This window comes from Phragmites australis, chromosome 14, assembly GCF_958298935.1.
Source record: "Phragmites australis chromosome 14, lpPhrAust1.1, whole genome shotgun sequence".
Lineage (NCBI taxonomy): Eukaryota > Viridiplantae > Streptophyta > Magnoliopsida > Poales > Poaceae > Phragmites > Phragmites australis.
Window position 1 is genome coordinate 11,700,481 of NC_084934.1, and position 27,599 is coordinate 11,728,079.

The window sequence follows — 27,599 nt, forward strand, 5'->3', positions numbered from 1 at the left end:
CAAATATTTATTTCATATTTTTCCTTCTCTACAATGTTCAAGCACTTCATTAAAGTCCAAATAATTAGCATATTATTGGGGGAAAATAAACCAGCCTAAGCATAATGGTTGAAGATTACTATCCAGGTCCCTCCGGAGCCTTGATCTCCGGACCCTCAGCTAAAGGCCCGACCTCCGAAGTCATCAGGTCCCTTCACGGTACCTCTTTGTACCTGCGAACCTTCCCTTGGCTTAACCGGCTTGGCCTCCCGAAGGCTCAGCCTCCAAAAAACCCGGCCTCCCGAAGCCTCGGTCCCCCGAAGCCTCGGCCTCCTGAAGCTCTGGCCTTCCGGAGTCCTGCTTCCCAAAGCCTTCACCTCCCGGATCCATGCCTCTCGAGGCCCCCGCCTCGAGCTGCTTGGGCCGCCTTCCCGAAGTCTACAAGGTGAGTCAGCAGGCCTTAGGAAAGATCTGCCAGAAGGGGAGCAACGGTCATGCTTTGCCTGCAAGGAAGTTACCGGCATTAAAAGCCTAGGCTGATGGACGCCGCTTTGACACTTCGGCGTAATGGAGGCTATCCCGACACCCTTGACAGTGCGGTGCCAGGCTGCAATTGGCTACCGGCTCGCCGCACTCCAGGGAGCAGGCACCACGATAGTTACCATGATGGATATTTATCTTCGCGATAGGGTAGAAAGTAGTTATCCGGGATAAGGCCTAGTAATTCGGTCAGATCCCAGATATTTGTACATTATGATACCTTGTACGCCAAGCTATGCACAACCATATAAATAGGGGGCCATGGTGATTTGGGAAGAGGAGGACGGGCAAGACAGCGAAAAAGACACAGAAGTGAAAACACACCAAATCACGCTGTGATACTCCTCCCAGAGCGATCTATTTTTTTCTACCATCAATACATTCGTTGTGTTCCTTCCTCTTAAACTTTGTCACCAAGCTTGAGTCTCCTCCTTAGAAGAAACTCTCGCCGTACTTGCTGGGGCAAGACGAACTCTTACTCCAACAGCGCGCCATCCGTGGGGATTCAAACACAGAAGTGCTAAGAGAGGTAGGAATCCACCAGCAAAACCGCCAAAGTGATAGCCAAAACTGCCATACCCACCGTTGCAAGCATGCAACCGTATGCATGGCTGTCTCAGCCATACGCATGTATGCATGCTCCAGCCCCGCTACCGTATAGGACGGCGTTCCTTCGACCTTGGCCAACCTAGGACCCTAGGTCGGTACAGGAACTCCAGACGGTGCGGAGGCTTTCCAACCTCTGCACGACGATGACCTCACCGCCTCAGGAGAGGATGTGGCCGAAGCCACAGCTAAGAAAGCCGCCTTCCGATGGTTCTGGGCGGTCCAACCCAGAAGTGTTCCCACCTGAGCTTGGTCCCTAGGTATCACCATCGACCACACCTGGGATACCCCGAGCGAGCCAACATCTTCGGAAAGTCTGTCCACCTAGCGCCCTCCTTGAGCCCCTCAAGCGAAAGAGGGTTCCAAGGAGATGGAGGGCTCCGGGGTGCATGGACCCCACCAACACCTTCAACGTCGCCCTCGCAACGCCAACCGCGCGCAGGGAACCTTAAGCCCACCTCGTCCAGGAAGGCATAGTCAGAACCACTTAAGCTCCAAAAGCCAATTCACCGGGTAGCCTTGATGGTCTCCCAAAGGGGAAGGAGACCCTGGGGAAACCACAGGCTCCGAGACACACTGCCTTCAGCAGTGACCCCAACGACAACTCCAAGCTCCGGTGCCCCCGGAGGCACACGGGTGCATCCTGCACGGACCAGGGTGTGGCCACAACACCAATGACTGCTGCACCCTCATGACCTTTCGGGAGGAATACCTCGGAAGGCAAGCAGAATACCTGGCCACGGAAGGAGCTGGCGAAGGACGACGCAGGGTTCGGAGGCCTAGGGCAAACTCCCAGGCAAATCCCCGGCCCCTCAACCCTTCACCGTCACTACCGACCCTATTACCGACAGTACCATATCCAGCAACGAGAACTGGGTTGAGGACACACCGTCGCTAGGCTCCGGACGGAGTACCTCCGGAGCCAGGTAGCAGCTAGGGACCGAGGGGGTAGGGGACCACCTCTCCCACCTAGCCCTTGGTTTCGCCTCCGACACGCCGTCGCCAGGCTCCGAAAGGAGTACCTCTGGAACCGGGCAGCGGTTAAGGGCAGAGGCGATCGAGGACCGCCTCTCCCGACTAACCTTCGACTACGCCTCCAACATGTCGTCACCAGGCTCTAGAAGGATTACCTCTAGGGCCGGGGAATGGCTAAGGGTTGAGGGGGTCAAGCATCGCTTCTCCCGGCCTAGCCACATGCTTCGAGGCCTCCAAGCCAAACAATAGAGGCCTTATTCCTACAAAAGTACGCCCACTGTTAACTATCAATAGTTTACCTAGGGATCCGTCTTTCATACTGCAAGGTTAGAGTATGTTGGAGGCCTCCAACCTCATTGCTAGAAGTCTTTTGCAATAGATAGCCACTAGGTAGAAGCAGAACAACTTAAGTTACATTCTCATTTAGCATGAATAGTTATATAACGTAGCTATATTTTATGCTAAAACTAGCTTCTTATTGCCAATAGTAGACTGTAAAACTTAGCTAGTATAACCATCCAAAATCCCTACACTCCCGCAGACGCATCATGCCTAGGTCGCCTGGGGGGCGGGTCTACCCAGGTTTCCTGGAAGGCATTATGCGGCCTCAGAAGTGTAGTTGCCACGTATCAAGGGATTTCCTTAATAGATCATGTTGCGGCGCCACCCGTAGGACATCTTCGGTGGCGTGACAAGCTCACGTACCGCGAACATAGCATACCTAGATCACCTGGAAGGCAAGACTGCCTAGATTTTCTGGAAGGTATTATGTAGTCTCAGTAGATAGTGAGGCCTAACTTGAGGATAATGGTTGAAGATTACTATCCAGGTCCCTCCGGAGTTTTAATCTCTGGAACCTCAGCTAAAGGCTCGACCTCCGAAGTCATCATGTCCCTTCACAGTACCTTTTCGTACCTGCGAAGCCTTCCCTTGGCTTAACCGGCTCGGCCTCCCGAAGGCTCAGCCTCCCAAAAACCTGGCCTCCTGAAGCCTCGGTCCCCCGAAGCCTCGGCCTCCTGAAGCCCCAGCCTTCCGGAGTCCTACTTCCCGAAGCCTTCACCTCCTGGATCCATGCCTCCCGAGACCCTCGCCTCGGGCTGCTCGGGCCGCCTTCTCGAAGGCTTCAAGGTGAGTCAGCAGGCTTTAGGAAAGATCTGCTGGAAGGAGAGCACTGGTCGTACTTTGCCTACAAGGAAGTGACCGGCATTAAAATCCTAGGCTAATGGACACCGCTCTGACACTCCGGTGTAATGGAGGCTATCCTGACACCTCTGACAGTACGACGCTGGGCCACAATTGGCCAAAAGTTATTCTGTGGCCAAAACTGGAACTAGCCAAGAAACTATTCACTAACACACAACAAAGAACGTCAAAAAATTAGTCTGCAATAATGGTTTATCTTACCTGACGACTTTGTACTCTTCTGTGCAGCCAGCAGACCTATATATTCAGTCCCACTGTGTTCTTCATATCCATTGATCTCAATCCTGCTGTGAAGCCACTGGGAAGCCGCACATGTCATTTATAAATGATACATCAGCTAACAAGAAATTAACTTATGGATCTATTATAATTCATTTGCTAGAAGAAAGGATATGCAAGCATTGCATCCACATACTCGAATTTTAAAGTACCTCAGGAAAACTTCTACGTATCAGCAAATGAACAAATCAGGGCAATCTCTATTTTTAAGATAACGAATCTTATTAGAATATATTACAAAACTTACTGGTAATACATTAATCAAATTACAGAATTACACAGATGTATTATACCAGAAGGAAGATGGGTCATCGAGATAAAATACGACCACCAATCCATCGAACAACCTTAAGCAACCAGTCTCCCACTCTTTAAATCAACAGGTATTTTTGAGAGCTCAGCACCTTCCTGTCCCGATGGCTCATCTATATCAGGTATAGGTCGAATCATCTCTGTACAACCATCACAATATACCAGTATGAGACAAGCTCAGACGACTAAAACTGTGGTGATGGTAATCATTTCCTTCTAGATCTAAAATAGTAGAACCATAAGAAGTGGTAGGATAAATACCCAATCGTTTCTTGTGCTCAAGTTCACTAGTTGCAACTAAGCTGGACACGTCAGATTCCAAAGGCATTGTAAGTTGTATTTCTTCACCATTGACACCATGTGAACTTATCTGGATGACAAAAAAAAGTTTAAAAATTACAATAAAGATGTGACAAAAGAATAGAAGGAAACTAATAGGCATACCATAGCACCTCCACCAAGTAATATATTTATTTCCAAGTTACGTTTTGGTCTCTTCCATGATCCTTCAGATTTCAAGACTTTGACAGTAACCACTGATGAGTGGAGCTCAGCAACATAATATGTCAAAAGATAGTCTCCCTGTGTGAAAACATATCCATCTCCAGCATATCTTCAGCTTTACCTGTAAAACAAGTCCAGTCATTCATCAGAAATTATGCACACAGTTTTGAGACAACATTAAATCAATATCTTGAACACAAAATGAGGCTAACTAATTCAGAAAAAACATGAGATATAATGGAAACACAAATTAATTTGTTGCAGACAAAATTCTGTTATCTTATCCTCTCAAACACATATGATATCTACAGAATACCAACATCTGATTTTCAGAAAATGCGAAGGTGCGTACCATTTTCATCCAATGCAATAATAAGCGACAAATCATCCTCCAAACTTGCTTCACCAACATGCTTAATAGGAAGACCTACAGGAAGTATTGCTCCACCTTGTAAATACAGAACCGGCAGATCCTACATAATCATCCGTTTGTAAATAAGTTTCTGAATAGCATTGAAGTCAGTAAAATAGGAGTTTACAAACCACCTTACAGGGTGTGAATCCCCAAAATCAAAAGGCAACCAAATGCCCTTTGGCAAATTAAGTGCACATTCATGAGCTCCTTTATTAGGTAAAGTGCTGCCAAAAAACGGGAAAGATTAAAGACACCAAAGCAGAGAGAATAATGCAGAAAAAAGAACGGCTATTAGGGAAGTTTTTATATATTTGGGGAGAAAGGTGACAGCAAATTGCAAAGTTTCCAATTTATGATGTAAAATCTTCTCTAACGCAAGCTTAAACACACATGGCCACTGAGGCACTGATACATAGCTACATGAAAGAAAATACACAAGCATACCAGGAATTGTGTTTTTGTTTTCAGTCATACTAACTTGTCGTAATGTTATTTTGCAGCTGTAGTGATCTCCTTGACGAGTGACTATGTGTCTATGTCCATAGCAAGCTATGCAAAGCAAGCAGTCATCACTAATATAGTTATTTCTTTTGAAAATGTTACCAAATACATGAGCCATATTGGCCGCCCTGAATCATCTTCAGGGCGCATTTCCCCGTCTTCCTTAGCTTGGGTCCAAGGGCACCTGCAATGGCCATGCACTACTATAGAACTGGGTTTATATGTCATCCTATGACTACCGGTTCATTAGCTGCGCGTGAAGAATCAGCCATCGTGGCTTATGAACAAGCAGTAATAAGGGTCATCACTGCCTGCTGATGGATTGAGCCAGCAGTGATGCATCCACACCTCATCACTTTTGGCTTAATCTACTGACCGATAGTGGTATCTTTACATCACTGCCAGCAGATTATATGAGCCGGAAGTGATATCCTTCTCTTCCCCACCTTCTTCTACCTCGAGCTAACAGAGCCATTTCAATAATCTATCCCTCACAAAATCTCCTATGGCAACAACCACTTCATCCCTTCTCCCGCATTGATTCCCCCACCACTCAAGCTCAATTTTGGTCAAGAAGGAGGTATAGATGAGCTCTCTCTAGCTATCCAAACAAAATCCCTTCTTTCCTCTCCATTTGCTCATTTGCCTTTTCTTCAATTTTTAGGACAAGTGAACTCTAAATTTTCTTCCAACAGTAAGCAAGCTTCTAGAAGGAGCCTCTTGAGCTCAAGTAAGTTGAAATCTCCAAGGTTAATCCTATATTTAGCATTTTAACTCAAAATGTTACCTGAAAAACCGAAGTTGATCTTATCCCTAAAGAGACCTAGGCAAATCTTCAAAGTTGATCCTAATGAACCATAGGAATAAATTTAGAACTCTAAAATATAGAAACTTTAGGTATGAGCATATTTCTCTTTTATTTTTAATGAATTATAAAAATTAGCCATGATATTTAGCTATGTAGCAAGATCCAATTGTATTTTTTATATTTTATTTAATTAGCAACCTCCAATATAGAAACTTTAGGTATGAGTGTATTTATTTTTCATTTTTCCTTAATGAGTCTTAGATAAGGGTTGAATAATAAAGAAAATTTCTAGGGATGGCACCAACAAATACTCATCGGAAGCCGATGCAAAAGCATACAAAAGACGGCTCCTCCAACCCGAGCCAATTGCCGATAGGAGATGGGGAGATAATTTATTGTTGGTGATCACAAAATCTTCCATATATTTTGAATTTGGGTTTACAATAATGATATAATTGTAGATGGACAGAAGATAGATATACGATACGAGCTGTGTGAGCGCAGAGTACAAGAACGGCGTGCAGGGTTTCCTGGTAGCAGCCGCAGCGCACAAGTCAAATACACAGTCTCAATACATGTGTTGTCCATGCGTCGATTGCGAGAACAAGAAGCAGTTCTCCACCACCTAGCAGATACATTCCCACTTAATGCCAAGGGGTTTATGCCTGGCTATACCCGTTGGACCGAACACTGTGAAACTGAGATCGTATAGGAAGGGCAATACATTGGAAGACAAGACAAAGACATGTGCACCGATATGCTGGTTGACGAATACATCGATATGCCACCCGCCGGAGATACGTTGGCCGATGATGATCTAGAAGAGATGTTGGCCGATGCCAACATCGATGATTTGGAGTAGATGTTGCGTGATGGGGAGAAGAACTTCACCAATGAAAGAGAGTTTCAAAAGTTCCTGCGTATGGTAGAGGACTTTAAAACACTGTTATTCCCAGACTGCGAGAAGGAGCACACAAAGTTGCATACCATGCTTTCACTATTTTAATTGAATGCAAGTAACGGGTGGTCTGATATAAGCTTCACAGAGTTGTTATTGTTCTTAAAAAAATTACTTCCAAAGGAAAATGTGCTAGCAGAAAACATATGCCAAGCCCATTAGTGCGCTACAGAGGAGGTCGAATGCTCAAACCATACTAGCGTTCAGGAGTTGGACTTCGATGTCTTTGACACGCCGGTGAGCCTAGAGCTTAGACGATGCTGCGATCGATCAAGTGTGGTTGGGTCCTCCGCTCCACCACCATCGGCCCCCCGCGTCCATGCACGTACAGACGCCATCAGCTGTCCGTGCGGAGACACGGTCCTCATCACGGGAGAGGTAGAGGGATACTGGACTGGCTCAACTCGATCGACTTTTCGGAGGTGACCTGTGAGAACTATTTTGTATATATGTGTGACATGAATTACTATATATTTATGAAGTGCCTTTATTATTGATTTACATTATATATGTCTCATTGTATGCATGTATTGAGTGGGAGAGACGGAGAGATCGTGGAGAGAGAGGGAGAACAGAGAGGGAGGATAGGGCCGGAGTAGAAGGGGGAGGCACAACACTGCCAGCTGAAGCTTTCAGCTGGCAGTGATGCCTTGGGAATCACCGCTTGCTGAAACCACAAGCCGTCAGTGATACCCCCTTTCACTACCGGTACATTGCTGGCTCTAAAATCAGCAGTGAAGGGGGTTTTGGAGCCAACAGTGAAGGGGATTTCTGTAGTAGTGATGCAATGATATAGATGGCAGAAAACTAAAAAAAAACAGTAGCAACAAACCTCTGTACATATATTCACCTTTGTACATACACATACATTCAGCAGGCAATGATACACATTTGTTACCCCCAAGCAATCCGTATAAAAAGCCATACAGCTTTGAGAAAAATTAAGCTAAATTGACAAGTATATGAAAAAGAATGACATAGGAGATAACATTAATTTCTTGCCCCTGTAGTGCAGCAGTCCATGTTGATTATAATGAACCTCCTAGTAGAAATAAACCAAAAAGATAAAATGACGTTTCAGAATGGGATGCATGCATATTTCCATGACCACGACATCACATGTATGTGTAAGACATAAATGATAATTAACATTGCAGGTTTTCTGGTGTTCAGTTTACATAATAAGCTGCTCCCTTTATTTCCCAATATTTGAGCGGTCTGCATACCTAGGTTGCATATTATTTAGAAAAAACAGGTCTGCAACCCTGAACAAGCAAGCATAGATTCCTAATCGTAATTGGCATAAAGCACGGATATCTTATTTGCCCAGACATAGGCAATCGCATTTGACAATCGTAAACAATGTACTATCTTAACACAGTTTCACTATTTTCATTTTTGGCACTCTATAGTTGCTTCAGTAAAGTAGTAAGTTGACAATAGTTGCTTAAGTTACTATTTGGTTGATTCAGGGCATGAATAGTAGCATATTTAATCTAAGACATTGACCACTGATCAAATATGCATGAGAATCAAACATAAAGCCACAAAATGGAAAGATGTAGACAAGGAGAACTAACCTTGGATTTTTTGGAGAGAAGCTATGCAACCAACAACATATATCGGCATATAAATCAAAGCAAAACAAAATGGCATCTACAGATCTAGATCCAGTAGCAGGCACGCAGAGGAGAGAGAGAGAGAGAGAGAGAGAGAGAGAGAGAGAGAGGGAGAGAGAGAGAGAGAGAGAGAGAGAGAGAGAAGGGGGAGGAGGACACTGCTGGAGTGGGGAGCCTAACGCTTATGAGGTGGAGGAGGATCTTGTTGGTGTTCCGATGGCAGAGGACGACCACATTCGTCAATGGTGGGTGACTCGATTCAGTAGCAGTGGACTACCTCGCTGGGGTTGGTCAAGTCGAGGAGGCTGACCCAACGAAGGAGGGGGAGGACAATTCCGCACAAAAGAGATCAAGATGTGGACGCGTGACACAGGATAGTATGCAGAGTGGCTGCCACCGGAAAGAGAGGCAGAGCGGTGGACACGTCGCACTGGGGAGGCAAGAGTAGTGGTCTTCCCGGTGGGCATGCGAAGGCAAGTGCAGGGTTAACGGGCCGTAGAGGCAGATATGGAGCACCACGGTGGGGTTGAGGTGCTAGGGTTTGGGGGCCTTGGGAGACAGATGTAGTGGCATTAGAGGTCAGCGGATGCTGGGGCCGCATGGGGAAGGGCGTGCGTGGAGGTAGGTTGTCGGCAGAGATGGAGATCAGTGCCGACAACATCTGTTTTTGTGATGGTGCATCGGGGCTGGAGGCGGTGGATGCTAGGGGTATGGCATGTGCGGAGGTAGGCAGTCGGTGGAGATGGAGATCGAGGCCGCCGATCCTATGTTTTTGTGATGGCACACAGGGGCTGGAGGCGGCGAATGCCGGAGGCAAGGCACGTGAAAGTGAAAATATCATATTCCGATATGGTACTTCGAACATAAATGATGGCTCCGAAATTTAATGTTGGAAGGATATTGGTTAAGCAACTCAACACCGAGAGTCCAATTTCCTTCATTATATAACATCATGAGAAACAAACAAGCCTCGATAGATAAGGAGATGGAGTCGTTCCCCACAATTATTTCTTTCAAGTGGGACCTGACTGGCTTGAAATTAGTCGTATGGAATGAATTGATGGCACGTCTCACCAATATCATTGTCTGGGGACTGAGATGAGTTTAAATGGAGTTTAAACCAAACTGGAAGGTTCACAGTTGGCTCTTTGTACAGGGCCTTGGTGCAAGGGGATGAACGAATCCAGAACAACCAAATGTGGAAATTAAAACTATCCTTAAAAATTAAAATCTTCCTTTAGTATTTGCACAAGGGTGTTATATTAACAAAAGATAACCTAAGTAAAAGACAATAGCTTGGACATCAGAAGTGTTGTTTTTGCCACAAATCAGAGACAATTAATCACCTCTTCTTTGTTTGTCGATTAGTACATTCTGCATGGCTAACTGTCCAGGTTGCATCGAATCTTTACCAACTTCAAGAGTTCAAAATGTGTTTGGGAATTGGCTTCAGAGTCTTAGTAAAAACTTGAAAGGCTATATACTGGCAGTGGCGGTGGCGGCCACATTTTGTTGGTCCCTATGGCTATGCAGGAATAGCATTTTCTTTAACAAGAGGAAAAAAGTTCCTGCTTTACAAGTTATTTTTGCATTTGTGGTCTGTACTACATTGGTAAGAGCATTGCGAGATGGTTACTATGACATGTACATGACTAGAGTGGGTGGCAAGGGAGTTATTTACTTGGTTTGGATAGCAGTCTAGGTCCCGTATCCAAGCCTAAGCAGAATAACCTCAGCTGAGGAGATATATTTCAATCTTGTTAGACTATTGCTTATTTTGTGTCTCATGAATCGGGTTGATGTTTCTTAGATCGTGGTTGTTGCATCTTAGTTATGAAAAGACTGAACATAAACTCTTGTGCGGTTATATCAGTTTAACGTAACGATCAGAGTAAATAAAGCTCCCTTTAAAAAGACATCTCTATTTATTCTGCATTTCCAATAGAATAGAAGCATTTATAGGGTACACATTCTACCTTTTCACTCATGTCATAACCATATATAGCAATCAGGCAACATGAAGAGATTATATTGAAAATACCTTTCCTCTTCTATTTTTCCAACCTCCAAGTGAACTCTAGGAAAGGAAAAAAAATGGAGATATGTAAATCCATGTTCTGAATACTGAACATCGATTGGTTACAGTGTATTTTCTATGTCTTTTAATCTTGTTTCCCACTATGCTCGACTGATGACCAACTTTGTGTACTTATGCCCTACCCATTGCTGAAAATTGATTGGCTATCCTAATTTTTATGAAAAATTGGGTAAAGGAAACCTGGAACACCTTGAGGGAGCGAAGCAATTAGGGCCAGAAGGTCTCTTCTTATTTGGCTGTACAATTTTCCTGTCTTGGTCCGCATCTGCTCTTCCCCCACTCCAGCTGCAGTCATCAGCAATAAAAACCTAGCAACAGGTTCTAAGAAAGTCAAGCATCTGCTCTTGTGAAACATAGCATAATCTTTTGTCTACGGAAGTTAAAGAATTTTCATTGTTCGCGTTTAACCGTCCTCTCTAATTTTACTTCGTAATCTCAAATGCAGATTTTTTGCAAAGGTTATATGCGTGATTCATTTACCATGATGTGGTGTTATGTAGAATATGCTTGCAATTTAATATTAGAGCAAAAAGTGATGGTCAAATATGAGAAGTAGTTCTATATTTGTTAGATGATGGTCTATCTATTCTGTAATATGCGAATGACACTATCATTTTCAGGGACCATAATTTAGAACAGGCTAAGAATATGAAACTTATCCTACGTATGTTTGAGCAGCTCTCAGGGTTGAAGATAAACTTCAACAAAAATGAGTTGTTTTGTTATAGAGAGGCAAAGGAATATGAAGACCAATACACACATTTATTTGGTTGCAATACTAATATATATCCTTTTAAATATCTTGGCATTCTAATGCATCACCGAAAATTAAGAAATACTAATTACAAGAGAGTTGAAGATAGGTTTGAACGAAAGTTGAGCAGTTGGAAAGCGAAGATGATGTTAGTTGGAGGCCGATTAGTGCTTCTAAATTCGGTCCTCAGTAGTCTTCCTATTTTTATGATGTTTTTCTTTGATATCCCACGTGGAGTCCTAAAAAGGTTGGATTACTTGTGATCTAGGTTCTTCTGGTAAGAAGAAAATCATAAGAAAAAAATATAGGCTAGCACATTGAGATATTCTTTGCCAACCTAGGGAGCAAGGGGGATTAGGAATTACCAACCTCGGTCAAAAATATCTGTTTCCTAAGCAAATAGCTTTTGATGCTGCTTAATGAGGATGAGATTTGGCAACAACTGCTCAGGAATAAATATCTTGGCTCCAAAGCGCTCACTCGAGTCCATGGACAGCTAGGAGATTCACACTTCTGGTATTTCTGGTATGATATTTGGCTGGGAAATTGTCCACTAAGCCAATAATTTTCCTTGCTGTATAATGTGGTGAGACATAAACAAGTCAAAGTTGCAGAAGTAATGAGAAGCATACCTCTTAATTTATTATTCTGACGACTGATCACTGGGAACAAGCTAATTAAATTGAAACAATTGACGTTGCAACTTGTTCATATCTAGCTCTTTGATGATAGAGACATTTACAAATGGGATCTACATGGGAAGGGACATTTTAATGTCCAATCGATTTACATACAAATGCTAAACCACCCCATTAGCACCTCCAACAAGTGGCTTTGGCAACTCAAGCTCCCGTTAAAGATCAAAAAATTTCTTATGGTGCATAGGACATATGGTGATTTTGACCAAAGATAATCTGGCAAAAGAAATTGGAAGGGCAACCTCAAGTGCTCCTTTTGTAATCATAATAAAAATATCCAACACATTTTCTTTGAATGTTCCTTGGCTAGAACAACCTAGGATATAGTCAAAATAGCCTTAGGGATTAACAAACCGAGGAATGTTTCACATATGATGGGTACTTGGTTACAGAATATAGGAGCTAAGAAAAAGAGAAGAATCTTAGTTGGGATAGTGACATTTTTTTTGGCTAAGCTTTGTTGTAATGATATAGTGTTTCATAAAAAAAACAAGTATGTCATTCATGCAGACACTATTCAGAGGAACTACTAGCTAAAGTTTTGGAGACCGCTACACAGGGAGGATCAATGAGAAGAATTCTGAAGGTTTGCCATACATTGGAGGTTGTAGCAATGGAGCTCTTCGTCGGGTGGTCATATAGTTATAGATTACAAGCTTCATGACACTCATATTCTTTTTAATCATGTTTTCTCCCTGTGTGATGTTGGCTAAATATGCCGGGATATTGTAATAATCAATTGTTAGCTATATGCATCTCTTGATGCAAAAAGTCGGATATTTTTATCCATTTTTCTAAAAAAGTCTTAAACTCTTCTATATCGTAGCCGTCTACATCAGCAGGAGAAGTGAGCTGAATACATCTAATGTATTGCTTGGTTATATGTTAGGACTTATTTGGTAAACTTTTGGATTCTCACAGAAATATTTCGGATTCGGTTTCTTCCTAGAAATGTTTCTTTGGTGAAACAGAACACTTCTAGAATTGTTTGGCTAGCTGGCTGGATTCGGTTTCATGAAAGAGAGGATAGTGGTGCAATTGACTTATTTACCTTTATCCTAATATGCTATTTTTTGCAATAAAAACATCTAAAATGAGTGCTAACATAATACATGCTTTTAAAACGACATTACAAAATGCATGCTTCATTTAGGCCTATTTGGTAGGGTTCTAAATTCTCTCAGATTCAAATTTCTCCCTGGAAACGTTTCTTTGGTTAATTAGAATAACTTGTGCAATCGTTTGGTTAGTTGGATGGAATCTAATTCTCGAGAGAAGATAATATTTGTAAATGAGAAGGAAATGATTCGGAATCCAGAGAAACCACCTTTTGCCTATTTCTCTCTTGCAATGTAAAGAAGAGAAATGTTTCTCCCGTCTCAGATTCAAATCACTTACCAAAGCACTGTTTGGCATGGATTCCAATAATTCTGGCTAGAATCCAAAACATTTCTTACTGTCAAATGCACCCTAAGTTCCGGTGGGTGCCTCATCCATCAGGAAGCTGGTGCCCATACCATTGGTAGGAAGGTCAAAACTTAGATTGCATATCACGTAATGCTTTTTTTATGTATGTTTTTGTTAAAGATATCATAATTTTTTTGAAAAAGAAGAGGTATATATGGAATAACCGATGGATCCTCAACCCCTTGGCGACATCACAAGAACGATCTTTTGACCGACTGTCAATGGAGTTAGCTCAAGATCTCTATTGATTCTCTCGAACACACGGAAAAATTACATATCATTATATTAAAAAAGAGATAAACAAGACCAGACAAATAACACCCAAAGTAAAATAAAAACACACATAGAGCAAGCACAAACTGTGCTAAACACACACCGACACACACATGACTAAACACACAAAACACAACACACGTCTCAGAAATACTGATAAGACAACAACAACCTTAGGCTCTTAATTAGCACCTGCAGAGCACCACAACCTATCTCTGTTGATTCAGGAACTTGGTTGTAATCAGTTTGTCATGCTACTAGAGATTCGAGCATTGATTGATTAGCTTGAACAATATGCGTGTATGTCAGGATTAGCGAATCCACGGCGCCGCATCCCAGCCACAAGAGAACACATATATAGAGGGGTGCTGCATGTTCTCTTTAAAAAAAAACTCTCACTACGTGAAAAAAAGCAATGGGTGATGGGTGATAACCGTTATGGGTGACTAGGTCCCACACCCATTACCTCGAACATGTCACTGATAACTAGACATAAGTGATGGGTAAGGATCTGTCACAAATAGGGTAATAGGTGATGGGTCGTAATTGTGACCCGTCACTAATATGCGTCTCCTATGTGCTGGGAAAGAAGACATAAGTGATAGGTAACCTAGTTACTCGTCACTTATGTCTTAACATAAGTGACAAAAAATACATAAGTGATAGGTAACAAGGTTACCAATCACTTATTACTTAACATAAGTGATGGGTAAAGAGATTACTCGTCACTTATGTATAGATTACCCTGTAGGATTGTCCTATTTCCTGGCTACATCTAGAGCATAGCTAGGATTTGGTAGTCATTTTCTCCCTGCAAACAACAGCAATGCATCCAAATCCATATTGACAAACACATTTATATAAGAACCCACTTCATCACAGAATCGCAAAGGTTGTAAAGTTCCAATCAATTCATCATAGAATCGCAAAGGTTACAAAATTCCAATCAATTCATATTAAAGACCTCACAAACTAGAGTTTCTATAGTGCAACTCGCCATGTGGGTTGATGACTTCATACATTATGAAATCAGTGATCCGTTGTCGAATCTTCAGGAGTGCACCATCATCAAAAAATAAAGCTGTAAAATCCTGCATAATTTGACGTGTAACCAATATCATGTCATCATTAAATTAAATAAATTACTAAAATTAGTTACGAATAATCTTGTATTGAAGTTACATTGGGGGATTTCATATCCTTTGCTCGAATCGTGCGGAACATGTTCCACGCAACATAGAATTCGCAGGCGTTGCCCAGTAGTTGTTGGTGGTATTGCTGAAAAGAAAATTTACTATTAGATAAAAAATGGCAGCAATAGAGAGCATTAAATAATCTGTTTGGTATCATTTACCATGAACCTGGTCTTGTGTGTTAGTCTGCAGCTGTCTTTGCCGTTGTAATCAGGATCAGCTCGAATGTACTTGTCAAAAGCCCAGAATAAAGAGGGATCAATTTGGGAAAATTTGAATGTTAGAAAAGTTAAATTTGTAAATTAATCCAGGCATAACTTACGCGTCTAGGAGTCCTTTTATAGTGCTATAATCACGCTCTCTAGGTATGCCTTTTGGTCCTATTGGTCTTAATGAGTCAAGGTACCACACCAAGTTTCACTTGAGGCAAATGACCAGTAAGATCCAAAAGCCACCGGTGTTGTGGGTGCCTAATATGCAGTCCATTTTGGAATAGTGTTGCACTGTCTTGGCCATATAGTCCACAACATAATCACTATGAAGTTGGATGACCGAGATTGTAATAGCCTTAGAGTCAAGAAATCCGATGGGCTCATTGTTCTTCTTTGTTTCTTTGATCAAGTGTCTATAGATAAGATTATAGTTAGATTCAGGACTTAGTGGTATTAATTAATAAATGTCTAGTTTCATGGGACTTACGATGTGAAGATCCATAATAACGATACGTCCATAGCATCAAGGTTGAAGAGGTCATATAAGTTATTGAAACCCACAAGGAAGTAACTGTCTTCAGTTAAGAAGTGACATCTTGTATACCGTACGACTATGGATTGAGCCTTGGTATCTCTAGAAGTCTACATGTAGTAATTATGCAAGTTGACACATGCTTGTCCCGCCCTTGTTAAGTCACATACTGTCTTCAAGGGCTTCCCATATTGAAATTTTGTGTGGGCACTAGTCCACGCTGCTCCAATGTCCGTGGACTTCTTCGCCGGTAGAATGACCTTTGACCTCTTCGGCAGGTGCTTCTTAGAGCCTTTCTTCCCGGCTTCCTTTTCCTTTTTCTTTGGGCTCTTTGTGGGAGACAGAATTGGAGCTAGATGCAAGACTGCTGGATGTGGAGGAGAAGGCAGTGAAGCTAGCTTCTCTGGAAGTGAGGGTGCAGTGGTGGTGCACTTGAAGCTCATCCAGACTGGGATGCACTGGATACCATGATGTCGCCCTTCTTCCACTAGATCATTTGACAAAAAGCTTCACCCAGAGTTATAAATTCATCATTGGGAGGGGGAGCTCCAACACGTGATCGGTGTCATTGCTACGTACCATGTTCATCGTAACCACAGTATAGCCAGCACGTATTTGGAATGTATGTACGATATGAACGTCTGGAAGCACTTGGCCCCTTGCAATCTCGGTGTATTACCCGCTAGGACTGATTACAAGGCTGTAGGGCATGGGCCCTTCTAGCAGGTCAATCGTATCCGGCTCAATCATGGTGTCTACTGGTTGATCGACCTCCTTGGAGGTGCAGCTACTCTTCTATGTAGTTCCAAGGCTAGCTTCCTCTAGGATTAAAATCTCTATTCCATGTGCTACAAGCATTTGCATGATGTTTGCATAAACTTTCCAGGTGATGTGCTGTGTTAATGTATCCACGTCCACTGCACCTGACCTCTTCCTCTTCTTGTACATTCTGAGGTCTTTGGGAAAGCCTTATTTCCAGCCCTGGGAACTGGATACACCTTGCACTCAACTTGGGTGCTCTGGGTTTTCCAACGCCACTGAGAGAACATCATGTTCCCTGACCCCAATGATAGAACCTTGGCTAGCTTCGGCTGCCTTTTCTTTTACTTTGTGTGTAATTGACTGTGTTTCGCTATTTCTAAATGCGATTTCTCCGCTTTCGGATAGTTTACCCCTTGCACACAAATATAACTGCAATCATCTTGGGAATTGCATCCAAGGATTCTCACGACCTTCTTTGGCTAACTTTTTATCCTCTGCTTACCATTTCGCCCTTTTCCCCACGTACTCGGTTGCGTCGGTCCTGTGTTGTGCTTATTCCTAGCCCAAAGCTGCTTCTTCTCTTCACTCTCTTTTTTAATTGTTATGAGATCTTCATCTTCACAAAAGCATTACGATCTTCCTCTTTCAAGTGCTTGTAGCTCTCGAAGGGTGCCACCCCTTTAGCCAAATATCGATTAAAAAGCTTGCTCTTAAAGCTTCAGTGAAGTTTCATGATTGCTTTCATTGTTGCATTGACCATAGTGATTGTTTGACGCTCACTCATGTTTTCAGGGTACTCTAGATACTCCTTGACAACAATATCAAACAAGTCTATCTTCGCTTCAAAACTAAGGTCATTGAACTTAGTCATTATTGGCGCCCTCTCCTGAGCAATGAGCCTTGCGACCCTTCGGAATCTATTGAATGCTTTTTCATCCATAGGCAGCCTATCAGCATCAATTCTTGTGATGGTAACTTTGTCCGTCATCCACTATGTTTGTGTCCTTAGCTTTCGAGCTCGTGCACCATTACTAGCTGTCTGGATTGGAGAGTGTGCTTGCTCCATCTAGAGAGAAAACAAGGGGAGTTGACATAAATAAAAAATATTCCTCCATTGAAGAAGTATAAAATGTATTGACTCATATCAATACCTCTTCGGCGGGATCATATTCGGAGCTACTTGCCCGACGTCGGTTGTCCCGCTCGCACGGAATAGGGCTTGGGCTATGATATGAGCGTTGGCTTTCGTTGCTGCTAGAGGAGGACGACGAGTACGGGCTTGGGCTTCTATCCGCCCCACCTTGTGCCGGGGCGGCCTCTAGTGGGAGCATCCTCTGTTTTTGTGGTTTCTTAGGGGTGACAATACTTGTCTGCCCTATGGTTTCTTAGAGGAAAGAAAAGAAATCAAGGATTTTCTTTTGATCAAGTGTAATATAATCATGGTGATTAAATCTACTAGTCCAACTATCATGTAGATTATGGTGCATGATACGTTTATCAAAGACAAACAATGGTATATCAGAGACATGCTATATCAAAGACAGATTTTATTACCAAACTAACCTTACCTTCTATGTGGAATATTACTACTTTAAGAGTAGAACAACATATAATGGTAAAATATGATCTTGCAATAATTGTCAATATATACACTAGCAAATAACAAGATGTTCCTTTGCACTAAAAATTCCCCTAGTTATGTTTCTATTAATTTTCATTTCAACTTTTCATATTTTTTATAGGATTATATAAGTAAATAGTAACAAATAATAATAGTTCAAACTACTTTAAAAAAATAACTGATAATATAATTTGTATAGACAACCAGTATAGTTTCAAATATAATGATGGGAAAATATTAGGATGTCATGCCATACGGTAAATGGTGAGTCAGAGGTGTCATGCCAGACGGTATCATATGAACCTGTCCATACAACACCTCGCGGTTCACCAACCCGCGACGCACTTGCAACTCCATTGCGTGTTGCAACTGATTGTAGCGCCTTTGTGTTTCCCAAAGCTTAGCCTCCACGCAACGGTAAGAGTGATCAAAGGAGCAAACCAACTCCACCATGCGATGCTCATTAAGAGGGGCCGCATTCGTGACATCTTCGAAAATGTTGGCGTTGTTGCCCCATCTTGGAAAGTAGATGAACTACCATCCACGTAGAACTGGCAGCTCACCACGTAGAGTCATCATCGCCTTGTACACCACTACTTGGACTGCTATTTCTTCAGAAGTCCCAATTGATTCAAAGTAGTGCAAATTGGTCCCGCCTTCAATGATCCTTGATTGAATGTCCACAGTCGCGAAGTAATCTACCAAATCCGGCCCAACTCCTCGTGCATACACCGCATACTCCGGCGCATAGGTGAAGTACGCGCGCCATAGCATGTCCCGGAGGAGTGCGGGAAAACCTTCCACACCCTCAGCACGAGTAGCCATCACCAACGTCATAGCGGCCATCCTTAACCCGTTAAGAAAGACATGAGTTAGAGATCAACTTCAGGTCGGTTTACAACAAGAAGAGGGAATGATTAAGCTCTAAGATAAGATAAGGAAAAAAAATAGCACAAGCACTTAGGACCTAAAGATAAACTTTAGTGAGTTGTATTAGTGAGATTGACAAAATTTTATTAACCCATTCTAATCATTTTTATTCTACTTTATTAAACCATGCTCTGATACCAAACTATGAGGACCGTCTAGATAATATTCCAATTAGCCATTAAGTCGATCATTTGTGTAATCACAACTCTCATGATTAACTGGAATATCACCCCGGTAGTCCCGGCATGTGTTTTTCTTACAAGATTAGAACACACGCCTTTACAATAAGCACATCATCACAAGATATAATAAAGAGCGAGTAATTAAAAGTAAGTTACAAGTCTTTAAGCAAATTAAACTTTACAACAAAAATATATGATCCAAACACCAATAGCGTATCTACGCAGTGGAAAGTACATAACTATAAAAGGTGGGTAGCGTCGTTTGCCCTAAGTTGCCACCCCAAAATATCCACACACGAGTAGTAGGCACTACTCCTGCCCGTCGCCAATGTCGGTGGGCATAAAGTAGTAAAAAACTAATACTTCCTCAACTGAAAAGCAAACAAAGCACGTGAGTATGAAGGTACTCACAAGGTTTAATCCATAGTGGGCATTTATAAATAGCCCAACTCCAAGGAGAATGCAATTTGGATAATTAGCAAGAACTTGGCCTCAAGGTTAAGTAAGTTCTTAAGCAAATGCAGCAATTTTGACTCAAGTGTAGGCATCTACACCTAACCCTAAACAACCTTCTATCCTGAGATCATTACCATACCATAATTATAACTTAAACCGTATCAAAACTTCAACAATAGCACCAATCATTTCCCAACATACAATCACAACCACGACCGGAACTCTACGACTGATGCAAATGGACAGGAGCGTGCTCATAACCGAGAGCGTGGTAATTCGAATTATTTTACACCCTGCAGGGGGTACTCCATTACCCACACGACTTGAGGACCATACGGCTTGCGTGACCACACAGGTCCACACAAGGGGGTACTCATGTCAACCTTCCCCAAATAAGCCCCAATCGTTTGAACATGTGCATCGGCATGCGGGGGTCATCTAGAACTACTCCCAGAGCAAACTAGATACCCCTTCCAAGCCTATTATACTGACAACACCCGAGACTAGCACACCAAAAGATCATAGCTACGTAAGGTATTATGCTCGTCTTACCATTAATTCGACATGTGGTAAGTACGGTAATGTGCTAAAGCCAACTGCAACAACGGACAATGCTTAATGGACTCAAGCGGGCCTATAGCATCCAAGACTCCCTTCTCAAGCCATCCCTATTGCCCACCCAAATCTCGGCTCATTCTCACCATCTCACACCATCCACCATATTCCTTATCATTGTGTAGAATAGTAAGCCCTAAGCTCGCAAACGACAGCCGAACCATCGCTCGACTTCTATCGAGGACCTGAGTCTTGCTAAGCATAACACGTTCATTTTTAAGTTAGACCATTAAGTGACATGAACAACCCAGGTTAAAATGGACCAAGGGATAAACAACGTCAAGGGAGGATAGTGCAACAATCAGGATCTACCTATCTCAACCCGACACTTGACTCATAACAATGCGAACATATATAAATTATAGCATACAAGATCCAAAGTAATAGGTGCAGTATTCTTAGATGCTTGCCTTATGGTTCAGCTTGATCACAATTCACCGCAAAGAATTCCTGATCCCCCTCGATCAAGCCTGCGTTACCCTCTGGCCCTTCGTTCACTAAGAAGAACGCATGCAATGATGAGTATGTAAGAGATGTGATGATATGTGCTACATGATGTATAACAGTACAAGATGCATCATAAACACAAACTAAAGGCACAAGACATACAAAGGAACAAAGAAGATTTGTGAACTAAACAATGTTGGAAAATAATAGCTGCCTGGATAGTCCGAGTCAGGCCGGAGTATCCGGGTTCGGACCCACCGGGTGGGATCGGACCTTCCGGGTCAACCTAGGTTCTCGGTATTTTTCTAACTCAATTGGTCCAGACTATCCAAGCTGGACTGGATACTCCGGGTTATACTCCACAGGGGACTCTTGGGAAGTTCTACCCGAATTACCCAAAGTCTCTGGCTGGATCCGGACACTCTGGACACTGGCAGCTCCAAAACTCGCGGCGATTCTCGCGATTGATTCAAAAGTGCATGTTAAATCCCTTCCATCCAAACATGCATAAGGACTAGTACAAGAGTTCTAAGCTCAAAAGACACTCTAAATCGTAACAATTTTTGAATATAAATCAACGGGATGCTCGCTGTGCCACCCAGACTATCCGAGTTAGTTCGGATACTCCGGGCTCACTAGAGAGCACTTTGCAAAGCAACATTATCGGTGGATTTGATTTGCGTGTTAAAATCCTTACCACATAAACATGCAATGGTACTCATACTCTAGTTCTAGACCTAATACACTCACTCTAGCAACACGAATCACTAGCTCTTGCTCATCCAAACATCTCATCCATCTTCATTTCATCAAGAACAAGAGGTACTTCGCAACCACGCATACACAGCTCCAAAACCTATCCAAATGCCAACTAATCATGCATTCTCACAGGGAAAATCCTAGGAGACTTACCCCAAGTCCCTTTCCCAAGTTGGTGACCGTCGGTGAAGAAGAAATCGAAGGAAGAAGCTCGGAGGAGACATGAACTAGCTGCTGAAATTGCAGAAAAGAGAGGTGACGAAAATTGATTGAACTCCTCCAAACCTTCATGCATGTGAGAATTTCTTGGGTGGCAAGGAATCTTAGGAGATGGGGAAAACAATGAGATAACATGCACACATTGATTCCTTGATCTTGAGGGAGATTTTTAGTGAAGAAAGGAGATGTTTGAGGGAGGGAGAAGGAGCAGCAGCCCTGCTGCTGTGTTGGCCGGTTGGAGTGCAGGGGAGAGTGAGTGAGGGTGAGAGAGGGAAGTGGGGCTGCTGGTGGGGAAGGAGAGGAAAAGTGGGGCCGGCCCAAGGTGGGTCCCACGAGCTAGAGAGATAAGCTAAAACTGCTGCTAAACTATTATAAAAACATGTGCAACGATTATAACTCCCAAGCGAGACTCAACTAACGAAAATTCTATCATCAGCCATTTTCAAAAAGCAAAGCAATTAACAAGAACCGTATGAAATAACAAACAATCCACAATGCTCAACAATTAAATATGATGCTTAATGATGCATGATTATGCTTAATGACATGATTAGGGAAATTTCGGACATGGCACCGAGCTGGTACATATACAAGCGCATCACTAGCCTAACAGAAATTGAGAATCCGAGCTTATTGAGATTATGTGAGAGGCCACACGAAGGCGGGGCAGAAGGGTAGCCGAGTTCTTACCGGAGTCACGCCGACGAAGGGGAGGGAAGTCATCAGAGAGGAGTGCAGCTGGGTTGTTGGCACTGAATTCAATGGCGACATGTCGATCAAGTGGAGGGCGGTGCGGTGGCACAAGGGAGGGAGGTCATCGAGGTCGTTGGGAGGCAGATGTCACCAGAGGAGAGAGGGCGGTGGGTCGATGGTGGCCTAGTGCTTAAAGGCGGCTCGGGGTTGATGGAAGAGGCACGTGTTGGAGGGCGAAGGGCAGCAGGGCTTCGAGACGGTGGGGGGGGGGGGTAGAGGGTGGAAGGGCTTTGAGGGTGACAAAAAGGCTCCGAGCGGCGGAGAGGTGTGGTGGAGCGGGGTGATGGTGAACCCTTGCCCGAGCGGGTGCTGCGGGTGAGTGGGAAATGACTTTGGCAAAATGACACAGAGGAGGGTAGGAACTCAGCATATATATACATATATGGTCATAGGTGACGGGTTATACTCCGTCACCTATGATCGTCACCCGTCACTTATAATAAGTCACTAGTGACGGGTTAGTAGTGACGGGTGAAGATAGTAAAAGGTGACAGGTGAAGAGTGTCTCGTCACCTTTTACTTATAATGAGAGCGCCATCCCGTGAAGACAAATTTTTTTTGCTAAACTAAAATTCAAATAACTTGAAACCTAAAATACAAATTTGATATTAATATTACAAATTGAAATAACTTGAAACCTAAAATACAAATTTGTCATTAATATTACAAATTCAAATAACATGAAACCTAAAATTCAAATTTGACATTAATATTATGAATTTGACATTAATATTACAAATTTAATATATAAAAATTCAAATTTGACACTCAAATTTAATTTCACCGTTTTCGTGCTTTATTGACATGGATCCCTTCATTATGGTCGGAGCGCAGGTAAGGAGTTTTCTCGGTCGGCAAAAGGTGTAGCACGATTGAAGTAGCAAAGAGGGATTTCATCGAATTGATTTAACTCCTCCTCATCAACAATGTTTGCAATTTCAACGATACGTCTTTTCCTAGCGAGAACCACTTGAAATTTCTTCTTTGTTGTGTTAGTCACATAAAAGACTCAGCGAACATGTTTAGCGTGTACGAAAAGTTTAGACTTGTATCCGACATGTTTGAGATCCACACTAGTGAATCCATACTTGTCATTAGTGACGCCCTTTGCCCCATGTACCTAACAACACCGAAATAGGGCTACATTTAATCCCATGTAGTTCAGCTCCGAGATCTCCTCTATTTGACCGTAGTTTGTGCCCCACAGCAAGTCGTTGTCATAAGCATCTATACGGATACCATTGTTCTGGTATATGGTCTTCTTATATTGGGCAACAGTGTAAAATGTGTATTCATTTATATCATACCCTTATATGTCATAATTGTGTATATAGGTCTCGATACCATTTTTTTAATAGAGCACTTGTAGGAGTACTTGATTGCCTGATTCAATCTCGGAACCAAGTCATGAACCTTTCCATATGATGCCTCGCAACCCAAGCTTCGGTCTGCCCTGGATTCTCTTCAAGTAGCATCTGCTTGTGCTCATCGACATATGGGCACACTTCGCTCATTTGTTGCAGCACAAGAAAAGAAGCTTGGTCGTATGTCTTCGGATCAAGAGTTATTGTCATCTTCCCCAGAACCCCTACACCTACTAGCCTCCCCTCATGGAGAGACTTAGGCACGTCAATTGGGTTATTTGGGTCAATGTAATCAACAAACCACTCCAATGCCTCCTCCATTGTGTAACCCTGCACGACGCATCCCTCAGGAAATGCTCGATTCCTTACGTACGACTTGAGAGCACCCATATATCTCTCGTATAGAAATATGTGATGCAGGAACACGAGGCCAATTTAGTGTATCTCCTTCACAAGGTGAGAAGTGAGATGTACCATGATATCGAAAAAGGATGGTGGGAAATACACTTCAAGAATACATAGAGTCTCAAAGTATTTTTTTAGCTCCTCCAGTGAGTCTAGATCGAGCACCTTCTGTTCAATTGCATTGAAGAAAAAGCACAGGCTCAAGATAGCCTCGTGAACCTTAATTGGGAGGGTGTTCCTAATAGCTACCGCAAGCAGTGACGTCATCATCACATAGCAATCATGGGACTTCATCATAGTGAAATTCATTTTTAGCTCTTTCACCAAAACAATTCTTGCGATGTTGGACGAGTAACCAGAGGGAACATTCACACTGTGCAAGAACTCATAGAATTCATTTTTCTCCTTATTGGAGAGAGTGATAGCTACTGGTGGTAGGTGTTTTCTTTTGTCTGTATCATGTGCATGGAGCTCCGGCCTTAAGCCCATTTCTTCAAGGTCAACTCATGCATTCTCATGATCCTTTTCTTTTCCTTTCATTTGGAGCAATGTACCGATTAGACTTCCGCAAATATTCTTCTTTACATGCATGTCATTGATAGAGTGATGAACATCTAGTTTTTTCTAATACTCTAGCTTGAATAGTATTTATTTCTCATTCTATATTCCTTTTTGTTCTTCATCCTTGGAGGATCATATTTGCTTGCCAAGGACAACATTGATATTCTTAACCTGATTGCGGACATCTTCCCCGTTGAAATACCTTGGAGGTAACACTTTCTCCCTTGTGCCATCGAACTGCTTGTCCATGTTTCGGTACGGGTGCTTCCTGGGAAGGAAACATTGATTCCGTATGTACATTATTTTCTTTCAGTTGTTCAACCTCGAACTGCATTTGTCATCTAAGCAATAGGGGCAAGCTTCACTTTTTCTTTTGCTCTGACCTGACAAATTACAAAGTGCTAGCAGATCATTGATGGTAACGAACAACATGTCATGCAAGGTAAAGTACTCTTGCTTGTATTGATCCCAAACATCGACACCTTTTGACCAGAGTTTCTTAAGGTCACCAACTAAAGGCCAGAGGAACACATCGATATCATTACCAGGTTGTTTCGGTCCTGATATTAAGGTTGACAATATAATGTATTTCCGCTTGTTACAAAGCCAAGGTGGAAGGTTGTAGATAGACAATTAACAGGTCAGGTGGTATGTGAGGTACTCATGTTACCGAATGGATTCATGCCATCCATGCTCATAGCAAACCTAATATTTCTCAATTCTTCAATGAACCAACCAAATGTGGAATCAATGGTTCACCACTAAGCGGAATCCGTCGAGTGCCGTATCATGGCGTCGTTCTTACAACCCTACTTATGCCAACGCACCAGTTGTGCCTCCTTTCTGTTAGCAAACGAATGCTTAAGACGGGGAATTATAGGAAAATAATACACCACCTTCCTAGGATGCTCTTTACTTCTCTTGCCTCCGTCCCCGTCGCCACCATCATTTATACACTTATATCGATGGTTCCACAAATGGGATATTGATCTAGCTCTGCATACTCTCCACAAAATAAGATACAATCTTGCTTGCATGCATGCATTTTTTCTTTTCCAGTCCTAAAGGACAAATTATCTTCTTCGTGTTGTAGACTCCCTTGGGCACCAAGTTTCCCTCCGGTTGTACTTCTCCTTACAGTTAGGATAAAGGGGTGCCTTGGAATCTCGTACAAATGCCTGGAATTTAGCAAACTCACCACTATTATACTCGTTGTGCCACTTGACATTCCGCACCATCTGGTCCACATTCTCCACAAAATCCTCGAGATCGTTATCATTGAAACATAATATGTCCTCGTCCCTAAGATCATGATCCATATCATCGAGTGTAAGTCCAATCCGCACTATTGGCATCGAGGCCTCGATCCATCTCTTCTTCATTAAGGCCTTCCTCACAATGTTTGTTCCAACATGTATAATTCTCTTTAAATCCATACATGACCAAGTGTGCATGGACATTGTTTGGTTTCATAAACTTCTTATCATTCTTGCAATCACGATATGGAAAATACATTGCTATTTTCCCATGATCTTTCATATCCACCAAACCAGCACTCGTGAAATACTTCACCTTGGCTTAGGTACTCTAGACAAGTACGGGTCTCAAGGTACATCCAACTTCTGTCCACCATCTACAATGTAAAAACATTCATTCTTCATTAACAATTACCTTAATTGCATAATTAAGGATGCAATTAAAAATTACATACAATTACACTAGATCTATGGCATCTCGTAGTAGATCGAGCAAACCTAGTATCAAATCTAACATAAATACAACTCACTTGTACGAAGATTTTGGATAAAAATGCAAAATGGTTCATTACAACTCAAAGCACAAAAAATCTACCAAATAGGGGTTAGAGGAGGAGGAAAGGGGGAGATGTAAACCTTCAAAGATGTAGCAACAATTAAAACTTCAAATCAACAATATATTAGAGAGTCTCTAGTGGAACCAAAGGAAATCACCAAATCTACTGTGCGCTTAGTACTGTTGAGTCCTGTACTATTGAGTGCGCACAGTAGCTGACGAGCTCTTATAACAGAGCTAAGTCATCAGTGACAGGTCACGATATAACTCGTCACTTATGACTGGCCTAGGGAGACTCGTCACCTATGCCAGGTCATAAGTAACGGGTCGTAACATGACCCATCACTTATGACTACTGCAGGGAGACCTGTCACTTGTGACTAGGTCACAAATGACAGGTCGTAAGATGATTCGTCACTTATAACTATTGCAGGGAGACCTGACACTTGTGACTAAGTCATAAGTGACGCGTGTAGTTATGACCCATCACCAATGTGATGAGTGACGTGTTACATTATTACCCGCCACTGATAACCGGTTATCAGTGATGGGTAAAGGTCCGATCCTGACTCAAGACTACAAAAGTGACAGGTCGTAGAAGGACCCATCACTAAATCGTGTCTCCTTTGTCTGTTTTTCATGTAGTGTCCAAAGTAGAGAGCACACCTGCAAGCAGGATCCATGGCCATGGTCGGAGGTGTGTCCGATCTACTACTGTTCACCTTCTTCACCCTCCTCCTCAGTACATGTGGTATGTACTACTCAAATATAAAATTATGTTTTTTTT

At 42.6% G+C, this 27,599-nt stretch overlaps 1 pseudogene; it reads right to left on the reverse strand.

The window, feature by feature from the left end:
- Positions 1-3,442: 3,442 nt before the first annotated feature.
- Positions 3,443-5,511, reverse strand: LOC133890240 (uncharacterized; annotated as a pseudogene).
- Between the last annotated feature and the right edge of the window lie 22,088 nt (positions 5,512-27,599).